This window comes from Atractosteus spatula, chromosome 8 (assembly GCF_055471065.1).
Source record: "Atractosteus spatula isolate fAtrSpa1 chromosome 8, fAtrSpa1.hap1, whole genome shotgun sequence".
Taxonomy (NCBI): Eukaryota; Metazoa; Chordata; class Actinopteri; order Semionotiformes; family Lepisosteidae; genus Atractosteus; species Atractosteus spatula.
The window spans coordinates 22760013-22779311 of NC_142713.1; the positions used below are offsets into that span (position 1 = coordinate 22760013).

Sequence of the window (19299 nt, forward strand, 5' to 3'; positions counted from 1 at the left end):
CTTTTCAGAGGTGCAAAGGAATGAATATAGAGGTTACAGTGAAGGTTAAAACATATAAACATCTTTCCATGTGTGTTTTAGGTAGACCTGTGATTTTTGAATACAAGAGAACTATTTTCAAACAAACAAATATTTACTTCTGTTTTAAAAACAATGTTCATCATATTTTCTGATTATCTTCAGCATGTATGTGCATAATAATGTTTCTTTCCATGGCCTAAGTGTTCTTTGTTGAACATTATATCAACAATCTATTAATTTAATCTAGTAACATAAACTTGTATAATAATTGTTACTGTTTATACCACTGGCCAGTTAGGTGTAAGGGATATGATGAGAATTGCAATTTTATTGCAATTTTATTCCTAACTGCATAATTTCTGTCAAATGTATTAATACTGTACTTCATCCTTATTTTTCATTTATAAAGTACTCAGAATGCAATTTTCAAACCCCTAATCTAAAGTAGTATTATACTGTATGTGCATCCCTTGTAATGTTCCTTTCTTAAGTAGCTACAGTATACTGTCTACATGCATTGGAGGATTTCAGACAGTCTTAGCCAGTGCTCACTTGCAAAGGGAAAACGGCACAGCTGAGGTAGTTATCTTGTAGTGTTCAAGTGCCTTGATGATGAATGTTTACAGCTCTTCATTGAGAGCCAATTATGCTGCCTTTGTGTGTGGCTGAAATATTCCTCTTGCTGTTAGTGTGTGTAGAAAGCACTGCTCCATCTTCCTGTGAGGATCATTTTCTCTGTAGCTGGTAAGGTTGCTTTGTGCTGTACCTTTCCAATTTGGAAGATGCACTGAATACTTTGCATAGTTCAGCCTTGAATATACTTGACTTGCTTTGTGTCTTTGACAAGGCAACAGTTGTGAATGAACTGACAGGTCCGTATCTCTTACGTTTCTGAATGAAATTTCCTTTTTGGTTACTGGCTTCTTTTTCTTCTTTTTCAGATCAATCAAATGATCATTTGTTGTCAATTTTGCTCAGTGCCAATATGCAACACAAATAGACGTCCCTCTTCAAAAACCTTTAGCTTCTTAAGAAAGGTATGTTTTTTCATGACATTGCATCCATTATGTTTATGCTTTGTGTGATTTTTAGGTGATCGTACAAATTTGGAATACTCAAGATACTGTATCATACATTACTGTTTTTTCTCGATTATCAAAAGAGACATTAAAGTTTTCCTACAGATGCAGCCATTCAAAATGCGTGAGGTATTTCGCGGCATACCCCGGTGGGCGTGTCGCAGTATCACGCGGTATGACGCAGTTAACGTGGTGTCACGTGGTTAACTATCCGGCGTCGCCTTGTAAAACCGCCAGGGGGAGCTTAACCTCTCATGTACAGCATTTGAGCCTTTAATTTTGAACTGTGTATTACAGCATGTTAATCATCAGTCATTAAAATGTTGGTATATTTTATGAAAGCAAGATTGCTCAGTTGGACAAAAGTACACAACCTACCTTTATCAGAAATATTTATGCATCAAAGCCTTTACTGAAGATATTACTAATAGTATTAATAATGGATGACTTTGGACAAGCTGTATACTCAAAGTATAATTTCTTTAGCACATTTGTACAAGCACTTGGAATCTGTCCAAGCCATACTTTGTCAGGCATTTTGTTTTACTTCAACGGGCATAAAAACTTCCTTGCTTTTAACAGGGCGTTTCATAATTTCTAACTACAAAAATGATTTAAAATGCGACACCTATCATTCAACTAGAGCTTATAATATCACAAGGATCCTCAAGAGCACAGCAAAGAGTGTATTAAAAGACACTTGTATTTATCAACGCTTTCTTTTCCGTATACCAGATTTTATGGAACCACTTCACAGGGGTGTCAGCCAGTCAGATTCCAGGAATCGGCACTTTAAAGGAAAAATACACACCGGTATTCAATTTCTCCCTAACGATTTTAAGCATCGAAGTATTTAACTAGCATGTGAAATAGCGTGTGAAAAAGTGGTAGTTTTAAGCTTTTCTGCTAATATAATATGGAATCACGTATCTAAAGAATTTAATAACGGTATTCGTGTGCTGCGACAGGGCTGTGTAGGGCTGTTTCGCCTGCCTGTTCATGCGAGCTGTCTTGTAGCCGACTGGTCTAGGTGCGTGACTACCAGCTGGCAGGTTGTGTGTTCGAATCCAGCTGGTGCTGGACTTTTCTTTTAACAAACATTTCTTCGAAAAAATAGAATAGCGATATTATGGACAATCAATTGACTTTTATATTTCAAAATATCGCAACATGATCGATATTTGCGATATTTTGAACATATCTTCCCTTCTGACAGCGGTTCCTGCTTCTATTGTGTGTGTGTGTGCAACAGAGTAAATTTTTATAGAGAAATGGAGGCTGGACAGTATGCGTTACAATATAAACATTTATATTAATTTAAATCGTGTTCTGATTTAAATCGCAAACGCGTGTTTAATTATGTGTTTTTTAATCATAATCAGGCTAATGCATTTCTACATTTTCTGTATGAACCAGCTTAGAGGTTCATACAGAAAGACAGCTTGTGTTTAAATTGAGTGTAAGGTAATTTATGCTTCTAAAGTCATGGTCAGCATTTATTATTGTACTGTGCTGTAAACTTTTTCTGTGCCTAGTCACATTATTTTATAGCGTTTTTATTGCGTTATTAAATCCGGTGGCGCTGTGTGTTAGTTTCCTGACTCCCATTATTTAAACTGCGACACTGATCATTCATCTCTAAATAAACTTTATTTTATATAGTGTTTTAAGTGAATAGGTAATTAGATTGCTCATAAACCTAATCGCTTTTTCTACATAAACACAGCGTGATTGCTCTCTGAGAATGCTTTTCCTTTATTTTTAAAGTAGGCTCAGATTTCAACTATAGATCGTATTATTATAAACTGTCTTGGAAAAATGTATTTTATGTAAACCATGTTTGCTATTAATTCATTTAGGGCTAAAATACGTTCATTGTCTTCCAATCGAGTCGAGTTGACATTGGAAGCCTGCCACACCTGGACTGTTAAACCAACGCATTAGCACGTCGCCAGTATTGGCTTTAGTATTCCCCCCCTCTCCCCTCAATTCAATTCAATTCAAGGTGTTTTATTTGCATGACAGATGGGTACAAGCAGTGTTGGGTATGTATATTGCAACGCTTACGGCAGACAGGCACTGTGTAAGAGCCGGCGCACCAGAGCAGCGCACCGAGGGAGCGTCTGCATTTATAACTTAGTTTTTAAAATCAGTCAAGCAATATGAAGCATCTCCTTTTACTTAGTGCCTGAGCATAAAAAGAATAGGAGCATACTGCAACGCGTGTGAAGTCCATAAACAATATTAATTTTGGAACTTAAACATACAGTATATGGCTGGTCTCGGTACTTTAAAGAAAACATACACACCAGTATTCCATTTCTCCCTAAACATTTTAAGCATCGAAGTCTTTAACTAACGCGATACCAAAGTCAACAAGCATACTTTTAGAATTTGATTAAAAGGGAATATAATATGGAATCGCGTATCTTAAGAATTTAAAGACCAGACAATCGCAAACGCATTTTCAATAAAATTATTTTATTCATTCAGCAGTTTGTGAGAGGGACATCCAGCAGGGAGAGACACACACACCGGTTTTCATTGACAAAATTGTTTTTTTTCAATTCCTCTTGTCTAACAGGAATGTTTTGTTTGTGGACAGACTGTTAGACAAGAGGAAAAGACCGCCTCCTCCTACGAAGCATTTCGTTGATCCGATCACGAATTCTTTTCCAGTCGTACGCAGCAATGGTTGAGAATCTCCGATTCACCATCGTACTAATGGTTTCCCGGAGATTGCAAGGCAAGGCACTTTTGCCTCTGGACCCATCGAAATTTACAGACGTGGTCCACCCCCAGTAAATTTCAAAAGTCACAAGATTTATTGTAGATATATTATAATATATAAGATATATTGTAGAACCGCTGATTCTTATGGAATGTGTTCCGCAGGAGATTCAAATTTTTATTTATTTTTTAATCGCGTATCTAAGGAAATCTCAGTATAACTTTGTTCATGAACAAACAGTGGCATGTTACATTATCATTAGTTTTTTTAACAAGGCTCGCCAGCTAATGTGAATCGAAACCTGTCTTGCTAGCTTTTAAAGTCGTGCATGTGTAAACGACAATTGAAATAGAGAAAAAAAGACCTGACTGACAAGCCGATACATACTCTTAGAGTTTGATTAATAGGGAATATAATACAAAAATACAGTAACGGACTTAAAAGTTAAAGGAGATGCTTCATATTGCTTGACTAATTTTAAAAACTAAGTTATAAATGCAGACGCCCCCTCGGTGCCGCGCCGGGTGTAAATATCAGATTCCTGTTAGACAAGAGGAATTGAAAAAAAACAATTTTGTCAATGAAAACCGGTGTGTGTGTCTCTCCCTGCTTGATGTCCCTCTCACAAACTGCTGAATTAATAAAATAATTTTATTGAAAATGCGTTTGCGATTGTCTGGTCTTTAAATTCTTGAGATACGCGATTCCATATTATATTCCCTTTTAATCAAATTCTAAAAGTATGCTTGTTGACTCCGGTATCGCGTTAGTTAAAGACTTCGATGCTTAAAATGTTTAGGGAGAAATGGAATACTGGTGTGTATGTTTTCTTTAAAGTACCGAGACCAGCCATATACTGTATGTTTAAGTTCCAAAATTAATATTGTTTATGGACTTCACACGCGTTGCAGTATGCTCCTATTCTTTTTATGCTCAGGCACTAAGTAAAAGGAGATGCTTCATATTGCTTGACTGATTTTAAAAACTAAGTTATAAATGCAGACGCTCCCTCGGTGCGCTGCTCTGGTGCGCCGGCTCTTACACAGTGCCTGTCTGCCGTAAGCGTTACAATATACATACCCAACACTGCTTGTACCCATCTGTCATGCAAATAAAACACCTTGAATTGAATTGAATTGAGGGGAGAGGGGGGGAATACTAAAGCCAATACTGGCGACGTGCTAATGCGTTGGTTTAACAGTCCGGGTGTGGCAGGCTTCCAATGTCAACTCGACTCGATTGGAAGACAATGAACGTATTTTAGCCCTAAATGAATTAATAGCAAACATGGTTTACATAAAATACATTTTTCCAAGACAGTTTATAATAATACGATCTATAGTTGAAATCTGAGCCTGCTTTAAAAATAAAGGAAAAGCATTTTCAGAGAGCAATCACGCTGTGTTTATGTAGAAAAAGCGATTAGGTTTATGAGCAATCTAATTACCTATTCGCTTAAAACGCTATATAAAATAAAGTTTATTTAGAGATGAATGATCAGTGTCGCAGTTTAAATAATGGGAGTCAGGAAACTAACACACAGCGCCACCGGATTTAATAACGCAATAAAAACGCTATAAAATAATGTGACTAGGCACAGAAAAAGTTTACAGCACAGTACAATAATAAATGCTGACCATGACTTTAGAAGCATAAATTACCTTACACTCAATTTAAACACAAGCTGTCTTTCTGTATGAACCTCTAAGCTGGTTCATACAGAAAATGTAGAAATGCATTAGCCTGATTATGATTAAAAAACACATAATTAAACACGCGTTTGCGATTTAAATCAGAACACGATTTAAATCAATATAAATGTTTATATTGTAACGCATACTGTCCAGCCTCCATTTCTCTATAAAAATTTACTCTGTTGCACACACACACACAATAGAAGCAGGAACCGCTGTCAGAAGGGAAGATATGTTCAAAATATCGCAAATATCGATCATGTTGCGATATTTTGAAATATAAAAGTCAATTGATTGTCCATAATATCGCTATTCTATTTTTTCGAAGAAATGTTTGTTAAAAGAAAAGTCCAGCACCAGCTGGATTCGAACACACAACCTGCCAGCTGGTAGTCACGCACCTAGACCAGTCGGCTACAAGACAGCTCGCATGAACAGGCAGGCGAAACAGCCCTACACAGCCCTGTCGCAGCACACGAATACCGTTATTAAATTCTTTAGATACGCGATTCCATATTATATTCCCTTTTAATCAAATTCTAAAAGTATGCTTGTTGACTCCGGTATCTCTTTAGTTAAAGACTTCGAAGCTTACAATGTTTAGGGAGAAATGGAATACTGGTGTGTATTTTTTTCTTTAAAGTACCAAGACCAGCTATATACTGTATGTTTATGTTCCAAAATTAATATCGTTTATGGCCTTCACACGCGTTACAGTATGCTCCTATTCTTTTTATGCTCAGCTACTAAGATTTCCCTTCAGTGGTAAAATTCAATATCTACAACGGGCACAGTAAAGACGTTTACAGTAAGTCTTTCTACGACAGACCAACGGACCACGAGTGCCCCTGTCGGTCAACCAATCACGCACCGCGGTATTTTGCGTCATCGCACGTCACGATGCACGACGCCGTAGCCAATTACCTGCGGTACGTGTCTGTACCGCGCACTTTGAATGGCTGCATCTGTATATTTATTTCTTTTGTAGTGTAACATAAATTGTCAAAACTTTTTGTTTCTTTCCAATACAAATATATTTATGCTTGTGTATGTCTTTGAAAATATTGGTGTATTGCTAAGACCTCCCTTGCAACCTGTCCTTCTGGGACAGGCTCTAAATCACTGCTGACCATACCAAGAATATAAGTAAATATGTCTGCTTTCAATTTTATTTTTGATATCCAGTCATTGAAGTATAAGTATAATATTTAAACATTTGCATGACTTAGAGAACCCCCCAACCAGTACTTATTTTGTATTTTGTTGTATTTATTTTTAATGCTGGGTATTTCATTTCAGAATGATATATTAAAGTGTGCCTGAGTTGAAAAACCAGATCAGGTCAACTTAAATTTATGTGTGGCATAGTTTGGACCTAACAAAAACATTACATTTGTTTGTGTTTCCTTGTATGTTTTCATGGAAAGTTTATGACAAAAGGGAAACTTCTGACATTGGACTAATAATTATTCTTTTTCTCTTCTTTGTTATATTTTTCTAATTACCAGACTTAATTTTTCCTTAAATTATTCAGTGTGTCACTTTAATGCTTTAATTTAGTAAAACTGAACCTGTGCTGTTTTAACTTTTCTTTTATATAAAGTACATTCCAAATTCAAATAAAAACTTATTTGTTTATAAAAAAGGAATAATAAATTTTAGCAAACATCAATATTATGTATACATTTGGGAATATGCTACAAATAATAAATTCCAGGACCATGTTTAATCTTTTCTAGGGGAAATTACTGAATATCAAAATCAATTTTAATGGACCTCTGATTTACAGTACAGCTATTAAAGTATATTTTGCAATCTTTTTTATTGAAATAAAAATTGTATTTGTGCAGTGTACTACATTCAAATAGCCCAATGTGGTTGTTACAATATTAAATTGCCTCAGTAATTTCCTTGATGATCCAAATAGTTAATTATCTTAATTATTAATGCTGTTTTTAAATTAAAATTAATTGCAATGGGTTGACAAACTTTATGTGTGCTCAATTGTTCATTTGGAGGCTTTCATCAGATAATAGTATGGAAAGCTTTTGACTGAATTATTTTTATCAAACATGAGACAAATTAATTGCAAAACCTTTCTTTTAATTTCTTGAGGCATCTGAATAAGCATATTTTGCTATTATTTGTTAGTTTTTTTGTTATTAGTTTACAAAAGATGCTCTGACATACTTTTGTTTTGTCAAGGACATGTTATTTAAGGAGTTAAGTGTCTCACTTTTCAAGTGCTGTAAATGCATATTAAAAATTTGATTAATTTGGATATAAAGACTTGGGATTGCATAAAAGGTGGAAGAAAAGTATAACCATAAGAAATAATATTTAGTCCCAACTATACCATAGAGAAACTCACTGGTGTGGCACGCCGTATAGTTTTTGCTACACATTTACTTGCTAGTTAATCTTTCATTCAGTTTTTATTACAGTTGTGTTTTTTTTAGAGTAAGGGTTTGATCTAATGTATTTTGTCTCCTTGCAGTCCCTAACAGTCCCAAGGGTTCAGATTTAACAAAATATGGTTTCCAGTCTGCTTAATGGAGTTTAGCTCTCATATGTTGCAGTCTTTTTGTCTACTTCTGATGATGATGATTCTTCTTTCTTTGTGCTTACTCTCTTGCTATATTTGTGATTTATGGCTGACAATGATTTAACAATTATCTTAACTTGAGGAACAATTAATACAGATGCTTTGCTTATCTGTGTCTTTGGTCATGTTTACTGATTTAAGAAAAACAGGTACTTCTGCTGGTAAGTACCAATGTTTAGCTAAACCCCCAACCACATTGTTTTGTTATATTACTGTTAAAAATATAGATGCAGCCATCTAGAATTCACATCAAAACTCATGGCAGTAAAAAGCTCACAGCTGTATATTACAGTCCTGTTCACCATACCACTTTCAGCCCTTCACAGCTCAAAACAGATCACTGGCTTTTACACGTTGATTGATTTTACACCTTCATTAAATTTTTTAATGTGTGTGGAATATTGGGAAATGTAGGTTTTTTTGTCCATGTATTTGGCTCTCAGGCCAAATTAAGAGCTAAAGTATATGCTGTGCTTGGTGAGGGAGAAACCTTCTGTTGTATTCTAAAAACGATCCTTAAAAACATTTAAAATTATTTTAGAAATGTAAAATAAAAAAATAACACTGGCAAAATCCAGACGTATTGTAAATATGTATTTTTTTGTCCCCTCATGTCAGAGCTACTAAATAAAATATATGAAAAGGCTTGTGTGGGACCTGCAGGACAGCATGATTGATTAGCATGTTTGTGTGAAAAGTAACAAAAATATTTGTAAATATTACTGAAGTCTGTAAATAGCCCTTCCAAAGTTTTTTTTAGTTTGTTTTATTTTTTTTTACTCCTAATGTAAAGCGCTTTGAGATGCTTTTTAAAGGCACTATATAAAATAATAATAATAATAATTATTATTATTATTATTATTATTATTATACATTTTCTTAATAATTTTTCATGTAACCAGGTGACAAGGTGGTGATAGAAGACTCAGGAGTACCAGCAAGGCTGTTAGTTTTGTGCTACCCACTGCTGACGTTCTGTCCTGTGCCATCCTGTAATACTAGAAACCCTCCCATATTTTCTACTGTTTTAGAAAATTAGCCTTTAAATAACAGATTATATATGAATTTCTTCTGTGTGTATGTCAGTGACAACAGATAACCAGTAGTTAAGCTGCCATTACTGCAAGGACCTGCGAACATGACCATGGCCAGGCAGCACAGGGACTTGTGATGTACAGTAGATGTGATTGGGAAGTGGTCCAGTGGGTTTATGGGAATTATTATGTTGATATTTGCTCGATTTTCATTTTTTGGAACTTAGATTGCGTTTTAACAAAATGACCTAGTGATATCAAACAAATTCATAAAAAATTATGTTTTGACCAGTGCGTACCTCAACAATATACTGTACAGTAATGGCAAATTGCAATATTAACAATATATATATGTATTCATCTAGATACAATGCATACCTTACCAAACTAAGCACTTGAATCAGCTACAATACAGCTTAGAGTATGTGACAAAGTAATTGAAATCCGTATTCGTAATTTTTATTTTAATCTAGCCTCTTTTTTGCTGTTTTTATGTAATTATTTGCTTTTAAATATTATATTTTTAAAGCCAGTATGTATAACATAATGTTTTATAATTATAATAATCTAAACCTTTGCAGTTTTCTAATTACACAATTATTAATAATTCTATGTAATGTGTGTTATAAAAAAATCGAATTCTATTAGTGTGTGTTATACAGTATTGTGACATATCTCATTTGGAGTTGTGGTAGCCACGTGGTAACAACATCCTGTATCAACAATATAATAATTTGTAAATGATTAATCAATTGAATTGTCACTAGTATGCATACAGTATCATTATAACAGGAAAGCACTAATGGGTTAAGAAACTTTTAATACTGTACTGATTTGTCTTACAACTGAGGAAGCTGCACTACCTGTGATACGGAGGGTTAGCTGTGGTTGAAGTGAGAGGTGGACCCCATGCGAAGTTTTGATGAGGAAGTATAAGTCTTTAAAAAAGTTGTTAGGTTGTTCAGCAAAGTTGTGAGTACTTATCCAAACGAAGGTTCTAACTGAGGTGCTGGAGACAAAATCCAAAAGCCATAGCTAAGGGGAAGTCTTGTCCAGAAACCAGGAATTCAACATACAAGAAGAGTGTTTCCGTGAAGCAGGAAGTTTAGCTCAACAGGTAAAACCCAATACTGAGCAATGAAGTTACTGAGAGCAGCCATAAAGTATGCTAGGGCGGAGGTGTGCTGATGAATGGGTAAGCTGATTGGCTATCTGGCTCTATGTGGTCTACGCCTTCTCAAATTGACTGAGGTAGAGGTTCTTATCTGTGATGTCCTCTGGTTGCGGGATATCATAACACCTGGCAGTTTTACAAACTACTGCAGTCCTGCATCATACTGTATATTCAAAAAAATAAAAAAGACAATGATGTACTGCAGTCCATTGTTGCAGCCTACCTCAATATTTCTGCTGACACCTTGCACTTTCTAGAGGGCTGCATCTGTATAAGGGGTTAAGAAAATATAAATACTAACCAGGATGTAAGTTATTTCATTTACAAACAAGGTGTTTCATAGGCCTACATCCTAAACAAACAGAAAGACCCAGAGTGTTAACCCAGTATTAGAAATCCTATAAAATGCGTAACAGAACAATAAGGAGAGTTAGTCCTGTGTCCAAAATAAAACAGAATCATCTTATCAGAAATTGTAAGGGTATTATACTAGCTATGGTGCAGAATAATATTTTGAACATATAATTAGCAAAAAGAGTATTCATTCATGATTTTGAATGTTTGATTGTTATGAGGCGGTGAGAAGATGGAGAAAGCCACGTCTTGCTGACAGGCTGAGGAATCCAAATGCTTGATTCCAGTAAGGCTTGTAGAATGATGAGAGCTGACAGAGATAGCTGAACCAGATCAGAGTATGAAGGTAGACGAAGATAGCTCACCAGGACAGGCGATAGCAGACGGGCTCATCCTAGACTGAAGGTGAGCGCTTACTGTATAAGGGCTGAGCAGAACAGCATAGCTGCGCCAACATGCAGGGCTGTAAGGCAAATAGTACCATTCGATGACAGATGGGGTGCTGACAGGCAGAGCAGGTTCAAGACAGAGAAATACATGGACTGAAATCAGACTGGTTGTCCTTTTGGGAAGAGGGCTCGTTGTGCTTCAAGCACTACCCTTGCCAGAAGGAAGCTCAGTGACTGTTCAGTGACAGATCAGGGTTTAAATGTCCTGGACTAATGAAATAATTATCCATTAATGGAGGCAGGTGGTAGGAGCAAACAGCTTGAGTTAGTGCTCATGGCTCCAGGAGGTGTTTGACTCTCCATGCAAATGTGGCCAGTTCCGTGGAGACTGAAGGCTGTGAGCTTTGGAATACCTGGGTGTAAAATGTATACAGTGATTTTTTTTTCATTTTGATTATCTGCACTATGCACAGTATTGATATCGCCAGACACCTCAATGCTTTATTTTACTTTTACAGTTATGGGTTCTATACTGTATTTGATTGCAAAAGGTTTATTAGCATAAACTATTTGTGATTGTTAATTAATCTTGATTAGTTCATGTCATACTTGTTCATGTGTTTTATGGAGATCATACAAATTGTATTGTCACCATATATTATGGAGTTTAGGTTAATGTCCATAAATAATTTGGACACAAATCAAAACTCAAATGTTTTATGTCCAGTTATGAGCACTTAGAATGAATCAGAGACTTTTACAATATTTTATGGGAATTTAATCTTGCTTTTACAAGTTTTCACCCATGAGCAGACAGTGTACTTGAATGTACTTTACCACTGCCACCAATCCAGTAGAAACTGTCATCTTGCTGACAGTATATTTACACAGTTTCTTGTTTTTCATTTCTCAAACAGATAACTAAATGCAAATTAACTACTTCTGGACAAACAAGAAAAACATCTGAATAAATATACATTATGCATATATAAATGTGTCAAGTTAAATAATTTATCCAGGTACACCTTTTGTGTTTTTGTTGTCATAGATTTAATATTAACAATGCTAAGCAATTCAATTTCAATTCCTGCTGGAAACAGAACTAATGATCAAGTGACCCCAGTTAGAATAATGGCTGCTTGTACAGTACTTTTTATAATAGTTTTATAATAAAAATCCGTCAGAAACCATCACTCTTAATCAATCAACAGCTGTTCTGCCGGATTTTCATACAGTAAATAGATGTAATGCATTTCAGTGCAGTGGCATAAATGTCAGTGATTAAAAAACAGGGAAATTTAAGTGGTTTAAAAATAAATACCAAATGAAAGACTTTGAGACCCATAATGTAATTTACATTACATTCATACAGTGTGTAAAAATAGGGAAAAAAAGTCCACATGACTAAAGGTTTATCAAATAACCGCAAGGATAAAAAAAAATACAATTATATCACATCATTCTCAGTTTAATTTAGCGCAACAATTTCTTGTAAATAACTAGGAGCATTTCTCTGTGAAAAATTAAAACATGAATATGGTGGAGTTATGTTTTAAAGTTATGTATCTAGTTATGTAGTTATATCAATAATTATAATTTAATATAGGCAAACTACAGTACTCACATATTTGTAGAAACACAAGATAACAATTATGATTTTGTTATGTTTCTGAATCTCCTCCACATGTGGTTTAAATTTCAGAGCAATTGGACTGATAAATAAAACACATATACGTTTTATAAGTAGTTGTTATTTTAAAATAAAATGAATTTGTGAAAACATCAGAAATGTTAGAATATGAACATATTCAACACAGATTATATAAAAGTAATAAACAAAGTATCTGTAATTCATTGATTGCTTTTTTTCAAGCTTTTATTTGAAAATTGAATGACATTTAAACAATACAAGCCACCAAATATGCATCCATTCTGGTGCTGCAATGTAATTCAAGCAGTGGAAGCATGAAAATTAACTTATCAAATCCATTGTAATTGACTATTTGGCAGCAAGTACATGTGATCTAAATTAAATCTGTTCTAAATATTCTTGGCGTCATATAGATACATATATATGTGCCAAATATATAATTAGAGTTGAATACCGAAAGTTGTTAGGATTTCAAATTCAAACTATCATTTGAAGATAAACAAAACAGAAGGTAACACGTACCTAAGTAAATGTAACATTTGCAGCTTGCTCTTTGTAAATAAAACATTCAGAGGTTTAATACTAAGGAGAGACTTAAACACCATCCTTTTAATATTTATATAATTTAAACTTAAATGCAATGAACTGGGTTCTGTAGTCCCGCTTTTTGACCAATGCTTCCAGAATAGGCCTTGAGTTACTGAGACCCTCCCTAGAAATAAATGGCTTTCTGATAATGGATATTATCAGAAAATATAATGAATTCCAAACATATGTGTGAAATGCTCTCTTCAGCTATTTGCATATATTAACAGTAATACACATTAATGAGAAATGCAAGCTGATCACCAAACTGGTTTTGGTAGCTTAGCAACCAAAAACCAGCAGCAGAAGTAATTTTCAAACTTGCTGGATCTATTTGTCTTCATTACATCTTATTTACATTGAGGCTGAATTGAAATTGGTAGCTAAAATGCATTTCTGAAGGGGTTTATAGTTGACAATGCTTGTTTGTGCATAAGAAAATGTTCAGATGTGTATCTATGACAGAGTCAGGGTTTTAACTGCCTATTTGGCAACTCACATAAAATAAGCTATGAAAAAATTTAATTAAGTGACAGATCCTGATTCTTAAACAGATGGTCAGGAATCAATCCGTGACATTCTGCACTATTTACAGTCAAAGGCTGAGGACACCTCAACAGAAAATTAGATAAAGTAGGAAACCTTTGTGAAATATCTTCTCTTCAAATACAGTACTTTGAATTTCAGTTTTCTGAAGTATATGATACAAGAAATAATGGTCCATAATTTCAAATTCATTAGCAAATATGCATGTTACTTCAAACATTTTGAAACACTAAAAGAATTAAAATGAAGTATGTATTGCTGCAAAACAACAGTTATAAAAAGCTTGGAATCAGTATTTCACATGTATTTTACATATATATTTTCTATAAAAACTTTGGGTAGTGAAAATGTTCTTTTTCATGAATGTAAGCTTTTAAAACTTTTTCATTAGTAAATAATGTAGAGGGCCATTTTGTAATAGAATAGTGGCCCTGAGCACTATGCTCTTCAACATAATCAATACCTTGCCCAAGCAGCTTCATGTCATTCAGTCATTCAGAGATCTTTCTTGCAAAGCAATCTCTAGCATAATCCCTTGCAACAAAAAACAATCATGAAATTAATTAGAACAAACAACACAGAATCCCACATAATCTAAAAAGTATGATACCTGTATAAAACCAGAAGCCACCATTTCTAGCATGAGCTGATCTTTTAGGAAATATATCAAAGTAAAAATAAATGCATCTTCAACAATCAATTTATGTGGTTTGGAAATAGTCTGAAGCCTTTTGGATTCCTATAATGGATATTTCTTTTATTTGCGATACCATTGCACTGAAAGTGCATGTTTGTGTTTTGAGCTAGTCTGTATCTTGTAAAACAACTCCATATTTAGTGCCTAACTAATTTATAGGTGTTATATATAAAATCTTCCGAAAAGATCATTTTGGTCATGTTTGAGAAACCCAACTCTTTTTACTATCATACTTGCATACATCACATCATACATTGGTACTTGCACTATTAACATTATATTTCCTATTGTTTCTTATAATTGTCTAATTTGGTTTGATACATTTGATGATTGTGAACATAATTATTATTAATGATAATAATACCACTTGTAGCAACTGAGATTTCCACGAGAGACTGAGATGAAAATTGTTTGCTATCTCCCCAGAGCTAAAGTTTCTGATCCAAATGAGCTAGAATGATCGAAAGGCCTCTTGTTTTTAACCACTCTTGTTCTACAGTATGCATTTCTGCTACCACTACTAATTATCTCTTTGTTCTGTTTTATAAAGTATTATACATGAATGTGCTTGTTTTGAAGTAAAGGAAAGCACTGGCAGAATCCATGTGTGCCTTGCCTAGATTTACAAATAACTGACCATTTCTGTAGTGGGGTGGAATCATTTCTTCACATTAGTATTGGTTTCACACTTTTCATAAAAGCATTTGTTTCTGTTTTTCAAAGAAGCCCAAGATTTACTTCACTGTGGATGCCAGTATTTATCATTTTATTCTGACCATTATTTTGTTATCTATAATTTATAACTAACCTGTTTACGTTCAATTTAGAATCTCTAAGTGTTAATCAGCTCAGCTCACTAATAAGACTCCTGTAGTATTTCAAGGGAGCTGATGACCATGAATGCTTTCCTTTGTTAGATGCACTTTTCAGAACCATCTTTCATCTTCTGCACTGCAAGTCCTACACTGCCCACAGGCGAGGCAGCGTTGATTGAACAAGTGAAGTGGATCTTAAAGACAAAACCACAAGCTCAGACAAGTGTTGCTATATACTTGAGACACTACGAAGCCACCCCTTCATTTACAGTACAACACAGTGCAAAAAGTCTTTCTTTAGCTTCAGCGTCAATGAATATATTTTGAGACACATCTGGTGTAATGCAGTGAAGTGGCGTCTCAGCCAAAGAAGAGGAATATAATTCTAATTACCAAAAATGGAAAATCCATTTTTCTTTCTTGATTTTCAGCAATCCAGATGCTCAGAGTGTTGGCAGATTGAATCTGTGTGACATACCATACATATACTGTAACTCAGCAGCACCATCACAGATGTTATCTCTGGTATTTGTTGTGCTTCTTTGTGTACTGCAGTGGTAGTGGAAAAGGAAATTGTGATCAGTTGTTCTTTCTTATACCCTGGATAGTTCTTGAATAAATTACTCTTTGTTTTTTGGACAGCTATGGTTTTCCCAGTCTCTTTTCTGTATAAATTAAAGTCTTGTTTTTTCTTTTACAATATTAGTGATGAACTGGCTTCCCATCCTGGATTTTTGTACCTGTTGCATGCTGGGATAGGCACTGGCTCCCCTGTGACCCTGAATTGGGATAAGTGGTTAGAAAATGGATGGGTGGATAGATTGGGTAGCAGTTCTATAACCAAAAGGCATATGCACTGCTTAAAAAAATCTAAAAAATCTTACATGTGGAAATTAAATAAGGACACTACATACAGTACATGGTTTAAAATACCAAACAAAATGTTACCTGTCTGCATTTTGTAAAGGTCAGAACTAATCACGAAAGGAAATGTAATTTTTCCTGCACATCTACTTTTTAATGATTAGCATATCCTTCTATTAAAGGGGCACTGAAATGTGGGTCTGATTTTTGCTGTATATTTATTCTTGAGAATTCTGTTACATGTATAACAGTCTGTAATATTCATTATAAAAATAAAAAATATAATTGAAGTTATGCATATATCTCATTACAATTACACAAAGTGATCTGAAAGTGATCTCCATTTACATCCAATCTTTTACAATTTGCTAAACATGTCTGGATGTCCATACCATACATGTCCATGTGTTTTACCATGCTTATAACCTGCATTTCTTTACTCTGACATAATTTTAATAATATACAGCAGTACTTTATTAAATTGCTCTATGCTTCTGCAGGTTTTCTGGCATTATTTCGCCATAGCAGATCTTAAAAGAAGCAAAGACATACAGTAGTAATAATTGAATAGCTGTTGAATATCTGTTGAATATCTCAGCTAAACTTTTAAATAATTTAAATAGTAATTTATTTAATAAACAGTGCACCTAGGTTTTTCAATCTATCTGAGAACATTTTGTGTGCATCTATTATGAAGTATAGTTACAAAATACAGACAGACGTTATGAGAGATACTGTATATACTGTACAATAAGCATTTTATTTCAAAACGTGCATACATATTATACTTTATAACTGTGCTTCTGAAGCCATTTCAGATGGACTAAGATATATGACCTTGAATGTAATGAATACAATGTACATATATAAAGATCATGAAGATGTGTCTCTCAAATTCCAGTCTGATATATAACAGTGCGGAATCCCTTTATGATTATGTGAACAGAATAAAACAGGGTCTTCAGATAGTAAACAATAAAAACAACAACCACAATAATAATAGTTCATAAAATTTTGATAAATTAGCAATTTATGATAAATATTAATAAAATATCCATAGGAAACAAATACACCCTTTTGAAATTCTTAATTTTCCAGAGTGAATTCAGGCACGAAAATGACAACCAACATATTCTTGGCTTCAAAGTCCTATGAAACAAATTATTAATATTATGCTCAGAATTCACATTTCAGCAGCTAACAGATCTACATGTAAGTCACCAGTGTGAGAATCTCACATATTTGTTTTTTATTCATTTCCAAATGTTTTAATGCTCTCTGTATATGTCAGTCAGAGTTCCGTGCTATAAATGTAATCCCATGTGACATCATGTCACTTTTCCAGCCGAAGAGCTTAGTACAGTAGCTGTGCTCCAGACAGAAAAAGAAAAACAAAGAGATTAATGTAGATCCATCCATCATCACCTGGCAGCTGATCAAAAGCCAACATTGGCAGATATTGGAGCTGCAGTTTTACTTTCTACTAGGTATCTGGAGAGATATACTGTATATGTAGTATCTGTCTTTGGGCAGGATTAGAAACTTTGAAATGTCACTAAAATTGCTGAAGAATTGAAACATTTATGATGGGTATAGCCTGTTGTGTTTGGGAGGAGAAGATATTATTACATTATATTAAACCTGAGAATGTAAATTCCTATAAATTGAGAAGTTGAAATCATAAGATCAGGGAGGTGGCAACATCCACTTTTCAACTAATTACCCATTCCCACATCACTATGAATTAATTCCCTGTGATCAGTTTTCAAGAAGCTGTTGCTTCGTCTGCTGTTGATTGATCTCTGCCTGATTTGTTTGATCCAAGTTTCATGTCTCTGATCTGTCCCTGATGTCTACTATTTTTTAGTCCTTTGACACTTCAGCTGCCCTATAACCTCATTGATTTGTTTGCTCCCTGATTGGTCTTCGCCTGTGTTGAACTCTCTATGGATTTCAGATATTAGCCGGCCCTCTCCCATTCCCACAAGCTGGCCCTGATACTCGCTTTTGCCCACGTTTCCCTGCATCTGTCCTCTGATTGACTTCTGGCATGGTTGTGCCCCTGTGCCCTGCTCCAGTTAGGACTTGTGTATTCACCTGTCTCTTTGCCTGCTGGATCTACCCGTGCTGCCTGTGCGTGTGGCTGCTTTCCCTTGCCCCTAAGTTCTGTCATGGGTTTGTTTGCAGAGCTAATAGCAAGTTTGTCTTCTGTTTTTGTTCCTCTGTCTGCTTCTGACTCTAAAGATGCTACTATGATGTTGTAACTAATCCTCCCCCCCCTTCTGTCACTCCCTGTTTTTGTCATGACAGCTACAGACCCTATTAATGTTGTATTATCAGGCTTTCCTCACCTGCTATATCCTATTCTGTATCTTGTCAGAGCTCTTTCCTGCTCCCTTTTTACCACGTTACTTTTCAGTCCCAGTTTTCATCATCTGTAATTATCTATTTTGCTGTCTGTTTTGGATACCCCATAGTTCAGCCCCCTTCCTACGCCTTTCTTCCTCAGCCAGTTGAACCTACGTAGTTTCTGCTTTACTTTGTCACTTAACACATTCCACATTTCTGCATGCAACAAGCTGTGTTCTGGCTTCCTGCTGGGTTCTTGTTTATTTTCAGATATTGTGGGTTGCCTCATATTCACCTTGTCTGCTCAAATCAACATTTATCATTGCATCTTCCTCTTTCTGTATTCTCCCAATGGAATATTGCATCATCTGTCTGCTCACATCAGTATTTCCATTTTATTACCTGCCAAGCTATGGCTTTCCATCTGATCCCTTCATAGCTGATTCCCTTCTTTCTAATGAACTTGCTCAGAAATTGATTAGTTTTTTGAATTGCCCACTTTTCCTTGTTTTCCATATCATATGTCTTGCTGTCAAACCCACACATTCTAGTAAAAAGCAATGCTTTCAACCTTTCCACTACAGTACTGCCCTACCATGATCCTACCATAAATAAATTCATTTCCATCTTTGCAGTCTTTAGGGATGCTTGGATTGCATAGGCCATTATTTTCTATGTCTTTAGGATCTTGCTACTTGATTCTGAATACTG

General features: G+C 34.9%; 1 protein-coding gene across 1 annotated transcript in view; it reads left to right on the top strand.

Annotated features, from left to right (window-relative positions):
* Positions 1-979: 979 nt before the first annotated feature.
* The window catches only part of mgat4c (mgat4 family member C), a 140957-nt gene continuing 122637 nt past the window's right edge, over positions 980-19299 (top strand). The window contains exon 1 of the mRNA XM_088923434.1: positions 980-1058. The gene's annotated coding sequence lies outside the window, so the exon portion shown is untranslated. The remainder of the gene's footprint in view (positions 1059-19299) is intronic.